The 18,261-nt window shown below is 34.7% G+C and overlaps 1 protein-coding gene and 1 pseudogene across 9 annotated transcripts in view; both read right to left on the bottom strand.

Annotated features, from left to right (window-relative positions):
• Positions 1 to 18,261, bottom strand: part of GALNT13 (polypeptide N-acetylgalactosaminyltransferase 13) — a 446,421-nt gene that overhangs the window by 297,732 nt on the left and 130,428 nt on the right. The gene's annotated exons all lie outside the window — the stretch shown is intronic.
• On the bottom strand, positions 12,821 to 14,382 carry LOC119255129 (proliferation-associated protein 2G4-like; annotated as a pseudogene).

Here is an 18,261-nt window from a genome sequence, read left to right as displayed (position 1 = left end):
TCTTTTATCCTCCTTGGCCTTCCCCCTTGCTTTTCTCTTTCTTTTTTTTTTAAAGATTTATTTATGCTTACAAGAACTGGGGTACAGGCTAGAGGTGTGTATGGGCTAAGAGGATTCACCAGAGACAGAGTGAAGAACAGAACAGGTGGATCTATTGAAAAACACTGCTGAGGGGAGCAGTGGGCAAGACAGGAGAGGTCTGCTGCACCATGTGGGTCACCTGCCTGACTAGGGATCAAACTCGTGCTGCAGTGGCTACTGACAGCTTCATAGTGATGCATCTTAACCCCTTGAGCCAACAGGGAGGCCCTTGCCTTTATCATCTTCCCCTCCCTTTCCCTTCCTCCTTGACTTCCAAAACCTCCTGTTCCTTCTTCCTCTCATCTTCCTCTTCCATCTCCATGTTTTCTCCTCCTATCCTTCCTCTTTTTCCATATAATTTCATTCAATCATCAGAGAGAAGTATTGGAAAAGAGTAACTGTATTCTGCTTCATATCCAGTGAATTTTTGTGGAATATATAAATGATGTCAGTTAAAGCAGCTAAGTGGAGTAGATAGTTTCCACAGTATACCTCCTTTCCAGCACCCTCATTGAAATGACACTTGCATAGATCATCAACTTTATTAATAAAAGATCCTTTTAAGGAAGCAACATAATGGAAAGAGTCCAAGGTGTTTGGGTATATCCACATATTCTAGTGTTCAATGCCAGTTACCTTAAAAATATATAAAAATAAGGGCCTCCTTGGTGGCACAGAGGAAAAAGACAGCACTATCAAGCTATCGCCAGCCACTGCAGCATGAGTTCGATCCCTGGCCAGCAGGGAGCAACCCACATGGCGCAGCAGACCTTTGCTGCCTCGCCCGCTGCTCCCCTCAGCAGTGTATTTCCATAGATCTGCCTGTTCTGCTCCCCGCTTTCTCTGGTGAATCTTCTCACCCCACCCCCGCACCTCTGGCTTATACCACAGTTCTTTAAAAAAGAACTTCTTTAAATCTTTAAAAAAAATGGGTAAAATGTAATGTTCACTTTGCTCAATATGCCTTCTTAACATTTATTAATACCATTAAAAGAGAGCTTTCAATAATTTACTTTTACTTTTTGTTTGATGATGATGACTATTAATAAGAAAGTAGCAATAATCACACCACCTTACATTTATGAATTACTTAAGAAGTTATTTCAAAAGTATTCTTTTAATCAATTATGTAATTTAAAAGGAACAAGTTTCAATTAGTGAAAATGTTTCAGATAATGTCTTCTGTCAAGACTGAAAGATCTTCCTTTATTCTGATCCACAATTATTTATCACCACACAGCTTTGTTACCACCAATCCCCTCCCCCCGTAAGAATTTTCTCTTCTGAAAGCTAATTAATGATATCCCTAATTAATGATACTCATAAATTTTCTAATTATAAATCCATCAATAAACATTCTGGCTATCATGCATTTCTCTATTATCCAGAAATCTGTTGATGACTATTCACATGTCATCACAAGGATCATCTTCTATAGCCTACATGTAAAATAGAGATCCTAACAAATTATTCTCAGGTTAAATATGTTTATGTATTCCTCAAAGCTAGTTCTTGCTAAGCATTATAATATTTACAGCCACATTTTGAAATAATAAGTAAACAAGCCACATGCCAAGTATGACTCTAAGTGTTCTATAACTTTAACTCACATAATCCTTACAACTCTAATGATGGTTAGTAATGATTTTTCATATCACTAAACTTGAGATAACAGAGGCATCAAAAAGCTTACTATCTTTCCTTAGGTCATGTAGCAATGCTGGCAGTAAAACACAAGCAATTTAACTCTCGTTACCACCACTGTACTTCCCATGTAAATGCAATCATGAGTTTACTAATTTATTAATTTATTCTCTATTATTTATCTCACAAGTGTCATGTATCTTTTAGTTTGGAATGAAAGATGAGAATTAGTACTCCTAGCATCAAAAAGTTCATCATCAATAACATAAAACAAACAGGAAGAAAATATGAGTATATGTAAATGGCTATAAGGCAATTTTTTGTTGTTTTCTCAATGAAATTTGTCAACATCAGTAATCAGGGAGGCTGCCTTCAATTTTGACATTCAAGTACAAAGAAGGATGAAAGGAGAACTTTGATTCTACTTGAATATCTTATAGATTACTTACTTTCTTAATTTCTCTTTCTCATCTCAAAAAAAAAAAAAAAAAAAAACTCTTAAATGAGGAAATCATGTTCATACTCTCTGCCTACTGTTAGAAAAGAGGCCAGCCCCGGGTTTTGGCATCAGAATGTTAGAAAGGAGAGGAGCCCAACAGTATTAGACTGAAGCAGGCTTTATTGCAAGCTGGGAGGTTACGACTCTCTGCAGACCAAGAGTTGAACCCCAAAATGGGAGTGCGAGTCTTTATAGGGTTAGGCTACGGCTGGAATTTTTGGTGTATGTGTGGGGGTCTCTGCGATCCGAGGGGGTCTGCTGGAGTTGTTATGTGGAGGGGAAGGTCTTCCGGAATTTTTTGCTGTTGTCAGCTTTCTCTCTGATTCAGCTTATCCCAGGATCCTGGTTGCCTGATTATGAGGGTTTTACCAGGGGCCTGTTTGTGCTCTCATCAATTCATTAAACACATTTTCTACCATAAATACATAAGAAACATACTAGGTCAGGTTTTCAAATAACATCTTCCATTCAACATCATTTTACTAAAATATTGACAAGAAAAAAACAATCTTAGCCAACACGGAATAAAACCACCTCATTGAAGGACCTACTTTTATTATTGTTTCACTTAAAGTCATAGTTTCGTGGTTCCCAGGATACATCTAGGATGCAAGGTGAGCACTTAGTGAATACCTGATGTAAATGAAGTATGCAAACAAATACTTATGTCATGGATTTACCGATATTTGACAAACTGGATGGTAGTCAACAAGTAAAAATAGATTTCTTCAGGAAGCAATATTCTACTGGTAAATTTTAAGTGATTTAATTTCAGTTAATAGCTCTTTTCCAACCCTAATACTGATTATAATTACTGGGAAAATATCCTGTCTGAAAAAGGAAACAAGGACCTCCCTGGTGGCACAGCGGGTTGAGCACCATGCTGTGAAGCTGTCCACATCCTCTGCAGAGAGGTTCAATTCCCAGCTGGCCAGGGAGATTCCCACATAGTGAATCAGACCTCTCTAGCTTCACCAGCTGCTCTCCTCAGGAGTGTCTTTGGTCTTTCTGCCTGTTCTGCTTCCCACTCTGTCTCTGACGAATTCTCTCACCCTCCCGCACCTCTGATGGTACCCCAGTTCTTGTATAAATAAACAAATCTTAAAAAGAAATGGAAACAAGTCAGCTGTTTCCCCACAACACAGTTTAAAACAGCTGTTTAAGGTTTGGTACAGGTTTATATTTTCTTCCTTTAAAAAAATTATGATCAGCATGTGTTTAAACACTGTAGACTCCTATGTTTTACTCAGCATTACAAATTAGTATTTCCTAAGATGCATTACTTGAAAATGTTTTTTAATTACTATGTAGTATTTCTCCATACACACAGAACATATTTTAATTATTTTTTTAGTATCATCTCCAGATTTTCAATATTAGAAATAATGCTGGTAGATAAATCTTTTATTAAAATTTATGAGTCTTTCCAAAGGACAAGTCACTTGACGGTAATGCTAGCAATATTTATAAAACCTTACTCTATTATTTCAGATTACTTTACATAAAAGTAGGTTTATATTCTCAATGACAATATGTCAATGTTTATTTGACCACACCCTCATCAATACTAAATGTTCCATTTTTAAAAAAAATATTTTCCCATTAGATAAAAATAGTATTTAATTTTAATTTTAGTTTGGTGCTTACTCATAAATAACAAATAATGTGGAATATAGTTTTTGTTGGTTTACTATTACTTTATGTTGGGAATCAATTGCTTATTTCAGGTAACCTGATCAGTTCTCTTTGTAGAATTTATGTTTCACTTTTAAGTTTTCCAATTTTCAAATGTTAGGTACAAAGTAATGGAAACCTTGTAAAGAAGTGTCAAACAGGGCAATTAATGAGTCTAGTAAACTCATAAAAGTTTGCAAACCAAAATTCCCCTAAAGGTTTCTAGTACATAAATATGCAATGCTAAATTTAATGAGGTTTTATAGTTTGTATACTCAGCTGTCTTTATAAATTCTTTCACTTAGCACCCAAAACAAAGGCACAGAATATTAGGTCAGAAAATTTTGCTCCTTTTTATTGTCACACTAATTGATTCTTAGTGTTAAGTTTTATTATTCATTTTACATTAGTCATTAAAACTTTGAACTATTGTTTGGCATCCTTTAAGAATATGCATTAATTCAAATGATACTTGAAATAAAATACAAAAGATTTTAGAGATCATCTTGGGAAACTACAAATATTAATAAGGTTCACTTGAAGTATACAGCAAATAAGCAAAACTAATTTAGAAATTTACTATGCCATGGAGGGTTTGCAGAGAGTCCTCTGTAAGTGTTTACAGGATTAGCATTCCTTACCCAGACTTGCCAATGCCTTTACTACCCAACAGGACAGTGTGTTTAAATGTGCCTTCAGGTTTGCCACTTAGTTTTCCTTAGGACAGTCTTAGATTAAAACTAATCCCATTCGGTTTAGCATTTATCAAAGAAAAAGGATCCAGGTTTGGACAATCAATTACATAGTGGTCATATTTATAAAATATTACGTGGTCTAGTGATTTTTACTGGATATAACTTATTTCCTGTCATTGCCCTAGAGCAAAATCTGTGAAATCTGAGCACTTAGCCTTGCATCGTGGGTTCACTATTTATTAAATCTCCAAGCATTGATAAGTTACTTATCTGTATCTCATCTATAAGATGTGGGAAATAGTAGTATCTAATGTGATATATTTTTGTTCTCAAATATTTACTAACCCCTCCTTATGAAATTAATAATCTCCCTTCCTCATTGAAAATATGATTGATCCCGTGATTGTGGTGCCCCTTCTTATGGCTAGGTAATATATATTTATCCCATTAAGACAGATCCAGTTATGTGAATTCTTTTGTTGAAATTAAAACTGAAGTAGTTAGTACTAATTTTACGTAGAGGTTATAAGAATAATTTTCCCTGGGCCATAAGATTGACAGAGCCAATAGGGACTAATCATTCAACTTGAATTCTATAATGTAGAAGCTATAAAGAGTTGCTATTGTTCAATAGCTATGCAATGTCATAAGAAATAAAAATTTGTTGTTAGGGAATGCTTCTGAGATATTGGAATTGTTTGGTAAACCAGCATATCTAGACCTAACATACCTGGTACATTATCTCAAAGGGTTGTTTTCAAGATTATGTCTATGATTATATGAAACAACGTGATTAGTGTCATCAAAAACAAAATTAGCATTAAAACAAAATATATCCCATAAATAAATATAAAATAGATATTAGAGTAGATCCATATTAAGTTACAATATTCCTGTAGTAAAATTTAGAGATGCATATCAATAATGCTAGTTTTAATATTTTCTGGGCATGGATTTATGAACATAGTCTAAATTATCACTGAAGAGTATCTTTTGCTACTGCAATGTGAATTTAGTGCCTCAATAATGGATATTTCATACTCACCTAGGCTAAGCACATATTGACATATTTTGTACTTTGAATGGGTTGTTCATCAACATCATGCATGTAAAATATTGGTTGACTGAATTATGAAGATTTTCAAAATGTTGATGCATTTCATAAACCATATTTAAAAATGCATTTGCTAATATTACTGATTTCAGAAGTCTCTAGGTATTAGGAAGCTAACTGTCAAACTCACAGTAAGATGAGTGATGCAAAATTCAAATTTTCACTTCAAACTGAGTTTTATTACTGGCAATAAACACTGCTATTTGTTTTGTTTGTAGTGAAGGACATACTTCATATTTCAAGAAAAATATCTGTAAAATACTAACCGTTGAATATCTAGAGCTTCTCTGTCAGCCATTCTTCCAGTTACAAATGATGGTCTATGAAAAAATATCTTAGCTCAGCTTACAACTCAGAAAATTGCACACGAGCTTTTAGTCTAGACAGCCATGGCACTTCAATATGAAATTAAGTGCTTTAGGTTTACTTCTCATTAAAAATGATATGCACTCAATGCCTTCATTCTGAGGAAGGCATCAGCAGTTTTATTCATGATTTGTTGTCCCCATCAGGGCAAATAGCAACAAAATGAATTAAGCAAAGTCTGTCTTATTATTATTTTTTAATTGACCCTGTGAACATTCTGAAAGAGGTTCAGCGATTTCCAGAGATGTAAGAACATGAGAATCATGGACAAAAGTCATGCCAACGTTTATACACCCTTACTTCTTGAGGTACTTAGGGAATTGTTACACTTTTATCTTTTTAGAAGACATTTCTCCTGTCATCATTTCATTCTTTGTTTTCCTACAAAGCAGTGAGCAATTTTCCAATTGTTTTTGTAGCAGAGCGCATGTTCATCAATGCTTGAGTTCAGCATTTCCCTGATCCTTCGTAAAGTGACTATGTTTCTTTGGCACTCAGTCTCACACCATGCTCTCCATTATGCCTTTTATTGGTCATCATTTCATGAATCCACAAGTCTATCCACTTTCTCATCTTTGTGATTGCCACATGGGGCCACTTCAGCACTTCCCAGCTCCTCCTCAGTGAATTTCCTCTTCCTTTTTCTGGATATGTTATACTGTTTCTCATGAATATTAAACTAACAATCAGCAGCACTGTTTCATGAATCCACAAGTCTAGCCACTTTCTCATCTTTGTGATTGCCTCATGGGGCTACTTCAGCACTTCCCAGCTCATCCTCAGTGAATTTCCTCTTCCTTTTTCTGGATATGTTATACTGTTTTTCATGAATATTAAACTAACAATCAGCAGCACTGGAGTATAATTCATGCTGGAGTAAAATTTTACTAAAACATGTTATTTTCTCCATAAGGCTCATCACACTCTTCTTGACATAGCTACACCAGACAGAACTTCAGTACTATATTTGGGGTACATTTTAAGCAGTGAAAGCACCAAAATAAATAAATAAATAAAAACAAACAAATAAATAAATAAATGAAATGGAAAAAGAGGAGGTACTATATATATATTGTAAAAACAAATGTGTTTACAGTATGAGGAGTGAAATGAGACTGAACTTCAATATGAAATAGAACGTTGCACTCTCTCAACTGGGAACATGATATATCAGGTGACTCAAATTTTACACTATTCTGTACATGTGCAGGAATGATTGTAAAAGCACCATGATTTGGAGATTGCAAATATATTCTAGCAAGTAGGTGAATTCAAAAATACAGAATCCATGCATAATGAAGATTGACTGTACTTATATACAATTTAAAGTGCAAAAGTATTTAGAATTATAAAAATTATATAACCAAAAACAGAAACACCAAGCTGTGTTTATTTTTCCTACCAATAATGAAGTATTAATGCATAAATTAGGATTAAGTATATTAAAGCATTTTCTTACACATGGCTTAATATAAAAAACCCAGAAGATATATGAGTTCTTCATCCAAATAACATCAATTATCAATATAAATCTGAAGAACGAACATAAATTTGTTATTTCAGTTTTTAGTTCAGAGGGAAAGATTGGCAGAAAAACCATGATACTTGATAAATAAAAAAAATGCTAACTTAAAATAAAAATGATACGAATAAAAAAATTCAAAAGCATTAATTTTATTTTGAACATTAATTTTAGATAATAAGCATTTTCTGGATTATGATTGATGCCAAAATTTTTAGAAAAAGGTAAACAAATTCAGAAAGATAATTTAAAGAAAAGTCTCACTATTTCCCATTTTAAATCATCCAAAATGTATTTCATCCTCTACTTTTCAATAGTTAATTTCTACTTTTCTTATTTCAAATTTCAATCTCTATCACAATATGGAAGAGGAGAAGGCAGATTATTATTTTTGCTGACTTTTAATTGTTTTTGTTTTTCTTTCAAAATCCTTCATTTCTTCACTAAAAGATATTAGTCTTATATTATTTCATCGACATTATTTTCTCTTATGTTTGGTTTTGATTCTTATGTTGATTAAACCTTCTTGAGTCATCTATTTTATATGGGGTTATCAATATGTGGAAATAACAGAACATGCAAAGTTTCAGAAAATTTTAGAATTAATCTTACATGAGGTTTCCCTTATTTGATGACACAACAACTATATGAAAGACCACCCTTTCATTTCTTCTTTACTCTATCTGCTTCAAAGCCAAGTAAGGAATACTGGCTCTTCATAAATTCAATAAATACAGAACTATAAATGCTTGAACAGGACCTCAGTTGTGAATTCCTTAAATTTAAATGTAGGGTCACTTGTCAAGCATCTGTAGGATCATAAATATTGGGTCAGTTTTGTTGCTGCTCTTAAAAAAATTTGTCAGTCATGAGGCTTATGTTTATGTTCACAGATTTATCAATTATTTATTCAGCATCCGATATGTGCCTTGAGATAAGCAAGTCACCTAATAGAACTGAATAATACATATTTCTGTCCATGATCAGATTCATGTTAAATTTTGTGTATGGAAGGTGTCACCATTTTCATAAAAAAAGATCATTCTTCCCCCATGTATATGGGTTGGTCATTTAAGTACTTTATAATCTATCCTGCTGGTTTACGTGTTGAATCTTATGCATTAATAATCCCATCACTTCAATGTTAACTTACAGTAAGTCCTGAAATCTGACAGCATGCGTAAAGATTTCCAAGCTATGCTATATCATTTGAATTTCCACAAAAATATTTTTTTATAAATGATATCTGAAGGTTTTTTTATTTTTTTTTCTTTAAAGATTTATTTATTTATTTATTTATACAAGCACTGGGTACAGTCAGAAGCACGGGAGGGTGAGAGATTTCACCAGAGCCAGAGTGGGGAGCAGAGCAGGCAGAAGGACTGAAGTACACTGCTGAGGGGAGCAGCGGGCGGCAGGAGAGGTCTGCGTGCCATGTGGGACACTCCTCTGGGGGTCGGGGAGCAGCCGGGAATCGAACTGGCGCTGCAGAGGCTGCAGGCAGCTTCGCAACCCAGCGCTCAACAGCTGCGCCACCGGGGAGGCCCGACACAAAAATATTTAAATCACCTAATTAAGGTCCACCAAAATTTGAAAATATACTTGACTACAGCTTAGAATAGTAAAACATCTATAGATCAATTTTATTCTCTATTATTTAGTTATTCATTAAATTCTCTAAATAGTGTTTTAAGGTTTTCAGTATAGCTGTCTTATCTGTTAAATCATCCCCTGTATATTTGGTATTTTGTGTTTTTATGCAACTGTAAATGGTATTTAAAAACTTTCATTTTAAGATAGTTTGATGCTACTCTGTAACAATATAATTAATTTTGTATATTAACCTGTATCTATGGTTGACCCTTCAAGAGTGCTTCTATCTACAGTTTAATGCTTCTATTTGAAGTTATTTTGCTCCAAGTCAAAAGACTATTTTTTAGCATTTCTTGCAGTAAAAGTTGCTATAGAAACACCGTGTTACCTAAAAAATATTCATTTTTCTATAAATTTTTGGATATTTTTGTTGACACAAAATTCTATATTAACTTTTTCCTTTCAGTTCCTTAATGACACCATTTTATGTTTTCCTGTTTCAATAGGAACAAGTCATCTGTTGGTTTTATAAAAGCAAAGTGTATTTTTTACTCTGGCAATTTTGTTGTGGCCATCTTTTTTTTATCTTTGACTTCAAATATTTAGCTTTGCTGAACCTTGCCATGGTTTTCTTCATGTTTTCACAGTTGAAGGACTGATAAACTTCCACACTCTATAGGTTGATGTGTCTGTTCAGATTTGGAAATACCTCGGGAATTATTTCCCTAATAGTGTTTCTGTCCCATTCTCTCTCTCTGTTCTCATTCTGAGATTTTAATTATTGTATTTTCTATTTTGAATGCACAATACATATATATATATATATACACACACACACTATACTAAATATACTATATATAGATTTATGTTTTCGTATGTGTTTGAGTTTGTTTTCCATTGGCTTGACTTCCACCTCCCACCACCAGCATGAATTCCACCTTCTTCTCTGTACTGTATTCACTTAGTTTTCATCTAATGTAGTTTTTGAATTGCATATTTTTCATTTCTAAATAATCCACTTGGGAATTTTTTAATTCTCCATTTTTTTCATTAAAAAGATGAAACACCTTTTTAAAATGAATGTTATAATGAAACACCTTCATGAATGTTTGACAAAAAGAGAGAAGAAAAGTCAAAAGTGTGGTTTCAATGCCCCTAGACGAGCTTCTTCCTATTTGAAACTTTAATTCAATCACTTCTTTGATTTCATGGCCTTTAAAAGATAATTGATGACCTTTAAAAGTAGGATTTTTATAATTTATCTATTGTTAGTTCTTATCCCAGCTTTTTTCAATGAACAATGGCATGCTCCCATCAACTTTATTCTACCCAACAGTGGAAATCTGACAGCTTAAATCAATTATTTTCAGGATGGGATTATCATACTTACGCTCAGTTTTTGAGTCATTAAAGTTTGCTCTGAACAATGTCAAAATAATCTAAATTATAATTATATGCATAGTGGTTAATTACAATACATTGACTGCTGTTGTTGGTCTTTTTTAAAAATAGTGAAAAATAAAGCTTGCTAGTATTAGGAAAAAAATGGTGGCCAACTGATTCTGAGTATCCCCCATATCCTTCCAAATAAATCATAAAATCAAATCAATAATAACATCAAATAAATCCAAGAAAGAGCCCACAACTTCACATCACTTTTAGATAGAGAACACAACCATTCAAAAAGTGGGGAAAAAATTTCAGTAAAGTTTCCATCACTTACCTGATACAGAAAATCTATGACTGTATAAAATAGGAGGGAGAGAGCATAAGAGACTTCATGAAAAAAGTGAGGAAAGAAGAGAATATTGATGAAAAACAGATTAAATCATTCCTAAAAAGATAAACTACCACATTCAATTCCAAAATAACAAATATAGGTCAAAATTTTGGCCGGTTATAATATTGATGCAGAGAAGAGGATTGATAGTATGCAGGATGAGCAGTAGAAGCCTTGAGGAAGCATTGATTGTTTCCTGGCAAGAATAAGATATATACAAAAGAGGCTGAAATAAGGCAGTGAAGGAAAATAGGAACATACATAGGGATAATTATACTTCCTGAAAAAAAGGGGTAACAAAACACCAACACTTTGTTCTCTTCGCTACCATCTACTTCATGTTTTATATAATGCTAGAATTCACTTACTTCAATTAAATAAAAAAGAAAGAAAAGGAGGGAATGGAGGAATTCTGTTACCTGACTTTAAATTATACTATTATATTAAGCAACAGTAGTCAGAATAATATGGTATTAGAATAAAAACAGACATGGACGAATGGAAAAGAACCTACAACCCCAAAAGAAAGATATGTGTGTATGTGTGTGTGTGTGTATCAATAGTTTATTCATGATGAAGGAGCCACAAATACATAATGGAGAAAGGAGTGTCTCTTTATCAAATGGTGCTGGCCACATGTGATAGAATAAACCCAGATCACTAAACCCACAAACAAAAATAAACTGGAAATGAATTAAGAACTTACTTATAAAACATATAAAATATTGATGCATTTCATGATAATGGTAATAAATATGTCTTTGGAGTTTCAACCCCATGATGGAGGATTAAAATAAAAAGAATGTGATTTCTTCAAATTAAAGAGTTTTTACACAGTGAAAGAAAATATAAGTAGATTAATAAGACATCCTGCTGAATGGGGGGAAAATATTCCCACATTAGCCAACCCACAAAGGGTTAATATCCAAGATAAACAAAAACTTACTCAATTTAACAACAACATAAAACATCTCAAGTGCTGGAAAGGATGTGGAAAAAGAGGAAGCATGTTACACTGTAGGTGAGAATGTAAACTGGTATAGCCACTCTGGAAAATGATATGCATTTACCTTAAAAAACCAAAAGTGAAAAATCCCATGTTTGGGCATCTGTCAGAAGAACATGAAACCATCAACACAAACACACACACAAATCATTAGCCCTAGAATGTTTATTGCAACATTGTTTACAATAACTAGGAAATGGGAACAAGCTAAATTCCCAGTAACAGAGGACTAAACTAAGAATGATGTGGTATATACCATTTGAAATATTTACACAGGCTGCTTCACAGATTAAAAAATTGAATGAATTAAATTGGCTTGAAGAAAGTTTTCTCATCTCTACAGAATAGTTTAAAATAATGGTGCACACACAATTTGTTTGGATTTTTTTTTATGAGCAAATCCCAATTTTTGTTTAGTGTCATGCCATTTTCATTGTTTAAAAATCTCATAAGTGGGCCTCCCTGGTGGAGCAATGGTTGAGCGCTGGGTTGCGAAGCTGCCCGCAGTCTCCGCGGCGCCGGTTCAATCCCCGGCTGCTCCCCGGCCACCGGAGGAGGGTCCCACATGGCGGGCAGACCTCTCCTGCCCCCACGCTGCTTCCCTCAGCAGTGTACTTCAGTCCTTCTGCCTGCTCTGCATCCCGCTCTGGCTCTGGTGAATTCTCTCACCCTCCCTCTCTTCTGACTGTACCCAGCACATGTATAAACAAAAACAAACTAACAAACAAACAAATAAATAAATAAAGCATGCCTCTATAAAAAAAAAAAAAAAATCTCAAAAGTTAGCTAGAGCCCTAGTTCATTGGAACAATTGAAATTTGTCAGCTTCACTCCAAACCCCAAGCAATTCATCCAATCCAAGTTGACAGCTTCAGAATATCAAGAATTATCTCTTCAGTCTGCTCCCCTGGTTTATGATCTTTCTCAATCCCCAACTTCATTCTCTTCAAATGTTTCTCTACTTGTGATAATCTCTGCAGTCTTGTAAGTCTTTCTTTTTCTGGGTTTTCCAAATTGAAGAATTCTGGAGGAGGACCTTTAGCTGTGCATCCAGGACCTCCATCTCAGACTTGTAAAAATGATGCTCAAAGGGACACTGGTTATCCACATGGGGCCACTGGGCATGAGCAGAACTGTAACTATAAAGTGGGCAACATATTCACTCCTCTTCTCATAGAACATTAAATGGCTGCAGAAGTTCACTTTTAGCATATTCCACTACACCCACACAGGCCTTCTTCTCATGCTCAAATGCTCGTAAAGTAAATGGAATGGCATAAGAAACACCTTTCAACCTCCCTGGAAAAGGCATATGATGTTTTCATTTTCAGGCCATATTCTTCAAAAAGATCTTGTTTGTAAATGGTGGTTCTTTGCCCTGCATTCTCAGCCTTGCCCTCTCCTGAGCTAACATCCACAGTCTATACTTCATGTGCTTCAAATTCAGCTTTTTCATGGTGCATCTACTGCTGGTCTATGGGAATCTGGATAACGGATAATGGATCTCTCACTTGATGGCATGCTGCTTCAAGTGGTGTGACAGCATATCTTCCATTGGTGTGCATTTAAAAAAGTGAGCAACTTTATTCCAGGCTTCTGTCACTTATGTGTTCTGGTTTCCAGGACTGACCAACCATAGGGCAACTTCTACACCGAGGTAAGCTGCTTTAATGACATGTTTTTTTGCCATATTGTTTGAGTCCCCTGAACTACATCAACCAGAAAAGTGTGGGCCACATTAGTGATGAAACCATCCACTTGGACCCCAAAGTCAACTTGTACCAAGTCACCTTCATACAGGATAGGCCTGGACACTTTTCAAAGGGGAGAACTGGGGTGTCCCTGTGGCGCAAGGGGTTAAAACGCAGCACTATGAAGCTATTCAGTCACTGCAGCAGGAGTTTGATCCCCGGCCAGGCAGGTGACCCACTGGTGCAGCAGACCTCTCCTGTCTCGCCCACTGCTCCCCTCAGCAGTGTATTTCAGTCAGTCTGCCTGTTCTGTTCCCTACTCTGTCTCTGGTGAATCCTCTCACCCCCCACATCTCTAGCCTGTGCCGCAGTTCTTGTATGCATAAACAAATGAATCTTTAAAAAAAATAAGGGTGGGGGGAGATGTGGCATACAAAGTTATTTGATGAAATGCTCATGGGAAAAGCAATAACTTTTTTTCATTTCTTTTTTTCTTGAAAAATTTCCCTGTCTCCTCCATAATCATAGAATCACCTCTCTCATACAGGTCCAGGCTCAAAGGGACACTGGTTATACACAGGGGGCCATCAAACCTGAGTTGGCTGCTTCTACCAAAGACTGAAATGCCCAGTTGGCAATGTTGCCCCCCATCATATACTTGGGCACAACCAGATCTTCAGCTATAATTTGCTCCTGCTGCATGACCTGTCCCTACATCTTCCTAACACCACCACCGCTTTGGTCTTCCTGAGCTGCTACCTCTGTCTCCTTCCTCACATATACAATTTAGTGAGAATAATTTATATATATATGGAGATAAGAAGGAATATCTTATAAACAAAATGAAATGCATACTATTTATAATCAAATCTTATGTTATAAATTATCCCTCCTCTCCTTTCAGCCATTGTCAAGACCCCAAAGGTCATTCAAGGAAAAGGAAGATGAAAAGTAGCTAAAAACAGAGTAGCTCTATTTTTCTCAAATTATTCTAGCTGTATTTTTGTTTAAGTTATATATATTAAGGTAATGTTGATTTACATCCTAATATATGTCTTAGGGGTATAGGTTTAAACCTCTACAACTGTATGTTATTTCACCACACCCAACATAAGTCCCAGTAATCCTCCATTAGACACCCTCCCCATGCTCTCAACCCACCTTAGTCATAGCCTATTGTGTTCTTTCTTCCCGCACCCTGTTTCCTTTCCCTCCCCTACCATTTCTGGATGCATCAGATCTATGGTCAGCTTTCAAGGTTTGTCTTTGTCTGATGCTTTGTTTGGGCTCTATATTCCATATATAAATTAACCCATCTGGCATTTATCTTTCTCCTTCTGACTTATTTAGCTTAATATAATCCCGCCTACATTCATCCATGTCACCTGTGACAATGGCATGAGTTTATATTTTTGATTGCTGAGTAGTATTCCCTTGTATATATATAAACTACATTTTATTGATCCATTTATCTTCTGGGGGGCATTTAAGTTGTTTCCATATCCTGGCTATAGTAAATAGTGATACAATGAACACAGGAATGTATGTTTCCTTTAGAATTACTGTTTCTGTATTCTTTGGGTAGATACCTTAGAATAGAATTGATAGGTCGTATGGCAAATCCATTTTACTGTTTTAAGGAACCTTCATAGAACTCTCCACAGAGATTAAGCAAGTCTACATTCCCAACAACAGGGTAAGAGAGTTCCTTTTTATCCATACCCTCTCGAGCATTTATTGTTTCTGGGTTTTTTGATGGGAGCTATTCTCACAGGTATTAAGATGATATCACATTGTTCTTTTGAAGGCATTTCTCTGATGATAAGTGTTGATGAACATTTTTTTGTAAGTCTGTTGGCCAACTGCAGGTCTTCTTGCATAAGTGCCTGTTCATTATTTTTTTAAAGGTTTATTTTATTTATGCATACAAGAATTGGGGTACAGGCCAGAGGTGAGGGGGGTGAGAGGATTCACCAGAGACAGAGTGGGGAACAGAACAGGAAGACTGACTGAAATACACTGCTGAGGGTAGCAGCGGGAGAGACAGGAGAGATCTGCTGCGCCATGAAGGCTGCTCCCTGACTGCTGGGGACTGAACTGAAGCTGCAGTGGCTGCCGATAGCTTCATAGGATGCATCTTAACCCCTTGTGATTGGGTTGTTTTGTTTTTGTTGAGTTGTATAAGTTCTTTGTAGATCTTTGATATAAGTACATTATCAGATTTATGATGCACAAATGTTTTTGCCCATTCTGCAGGGTGTCTCTTTTATTTTGGTCACTGTCTCTTTTGCTATATAGAAGCACTTAAGTTGAATATAACCTATTTGATTATATTCTCCTTTGTTTTTCTTGCTGCTTGAGATAAAACCTCAAAGAGGTTTCTGAAGTTTATGTCATAAAGTGTTTTTTCCATGCTTTCTGCTATATATTTTATAGTTTCAGATCTTACATCCAAGTCTTTTATCCATTTTAAGTTGATTTTCATGTATGCTGTGAGACACATTATTTATAAACAAATCCACATGAATTTTACCAATAAATATCAATATCAGCTGGGTAGGTAAAGTGTGTTTTTTTTTTCTTTCATTCAGTTTATGTTAACTCCATCTCCTAGTTGCTTAGTCTCAAAACTTTGGTGTCATCCTTTATCCACAGCCCCTCTCTAGTCTGAACAAAATTCTCTTCTCACCTTTGTTTCTATGGCAGCTTTTAGATTGATATTACTGCTTCCATCTGGCCTCCATTAAAGTCTCAATACATTGGCCAGATTAATCCATTTAAAAGAAAAACAGACATCAGGTTTCTTAAATTCTATAAAAATTCCTCTTTTCACTAAAAGTCAAACCTACAGTCTACAGTTGCTTAAAATATCCTATGTGATTTTGCTTCCATTATTTCTTTAAATTCATTGACTTCTAATTTTGAACATGTTCCCTCTCCTCCAATCAAACCGGTTTCTTTGCTGCTCCTAAAATATAGCAGGTTTGATACCACTTTTGAGCCAGTACAGAGACTTTTCTCACTATTGGGAATGCTCAATTTCCATAATACACAAAACAAATTATGTATTTTTTCAAGCTTACGCTTTCGCTGAGGCCCATCAAGACCTCCTACTTATTTGTATGACATTCCTCATCCCACTATGTCATATTCCTCCTCTCTTTTCTAATTAGTTTTTGTTCCAAAAATATTATTGTCTTTTAATTTTATTTACCATTTATGTGTTATGTTTATTAGTTAAAGTCACTGTGATTCAAGTGGAATGCATGGCACTAAGCAAGTCTTCAATAAATATTTGGTGAATGAATCAATGTATAAGCATATTCAATAACTATATGTTGAACACCTCTAAAAGTAATTTTGTTCCCTAATAAACATTTATTCTGTAGGTTAACTACAAAGTCTAATGATATTGAAACCAAAATTATTCAATAAAAATTATTCAATTTTATCACAAAGAAAATAATTTCTGACTTCCAAATAAAACCTACCCAATTAACTTTTATATATTTCAAGCACACAGAAATATAAAGATTTCTTTTTCTATAATCATCTTATTTCTTCTCTTCATTATTGTCTAAACTGGATTTTGTTTAGACTTTCTTTGTTCCGCCATGCACTTATATTTGATTGGTTCTCTCTGCTAACACATCTTTATTCCAGAATCAGTTATGAAATTTCCAGGACAATGTCTGCTATATTCACCTGAGTTTCACCAGCTCTTAAAACCAATAATACATAAATATTTAATGAATAAAAATTAGAATAAAAGGTGATAAGAAAATGCACAGAACCTCAATGTGCATTTTTACAACTGGTCAATGTTCCAAAAAAGAAATTAAAGAATTAGGTTTCCTTCCTGACTTTTCCTTAATTTTTTCTTCAGTTGCAGATAATCAGCTATAAGAAGGACATTAGTAGAAATTCCTGAGTCATGAAGTCAACCTAAGACTAAAATTACTTAAATCATTTTATTCCTCAATGTTTCTAATGCAAAAACTTCACCACATGTAAGATATTGACTATTTTAAAATGTCACAGAACTATGCTAACACCTTTATTTTTTTATACTCTATCACATTTAGAGTACCATGAACAATTTAATAGAGTTTGTAACAAGATCAGGGAACCTGGGTTAGGTGTTTAAGAAAATACACTGAGAGCTTAACTAAAATTTGAGCAGTTCTTAGTATCAACTATAGGTTTGATTTCAAATTCGTACTTATTTAATGATGACTATAACATTAATAACTTTAAGTATAGTAAGAAGACTGACAAATTAAAAGCACTTAATCTATGAATGTGAAGCCATCAGACAGTTAAATTGATCATCCAATATATTAGCCATCCTCAGATAGAATAATCAATATTTTGCCTCAGATTGAAAAACATTAGGATAATACTAATATTTCTATATTAATAGAGTAAACCTAGATGCCCAGTAAACCTAATACATACTACAGGTGAATAATACAGTATTATAACAGATGTTTTGTTGATGGAATTTCTTTTTAACAAATTGGAAGACATATTTGAAGAATTTCATACTCAATATTGACTTTTGGCCAATATATTTTCCAATTATCTACATCCAGA

This window comes from Talpa occidentalis, unplaced genomic scaffold (genome assembly GCF_014898055.3).
Source record: "Talpa occidentalis isolate TD23 unplaced genomic scaffold, MPIMG_talOcc4v2.1 talOcc4.3, whole genome shotgun sequence".
NCBI lineage: Eukaryota > Metazoa > Chordata > Mammalia > Eulipotyphla > Talpidae > Talpa > Talpa occidentalis.
The sequence above is the reverse complement of the archived record's forward strand: the minus strand, read 5'-3'. Positions and strand labels throughout refer to the sequence as shown.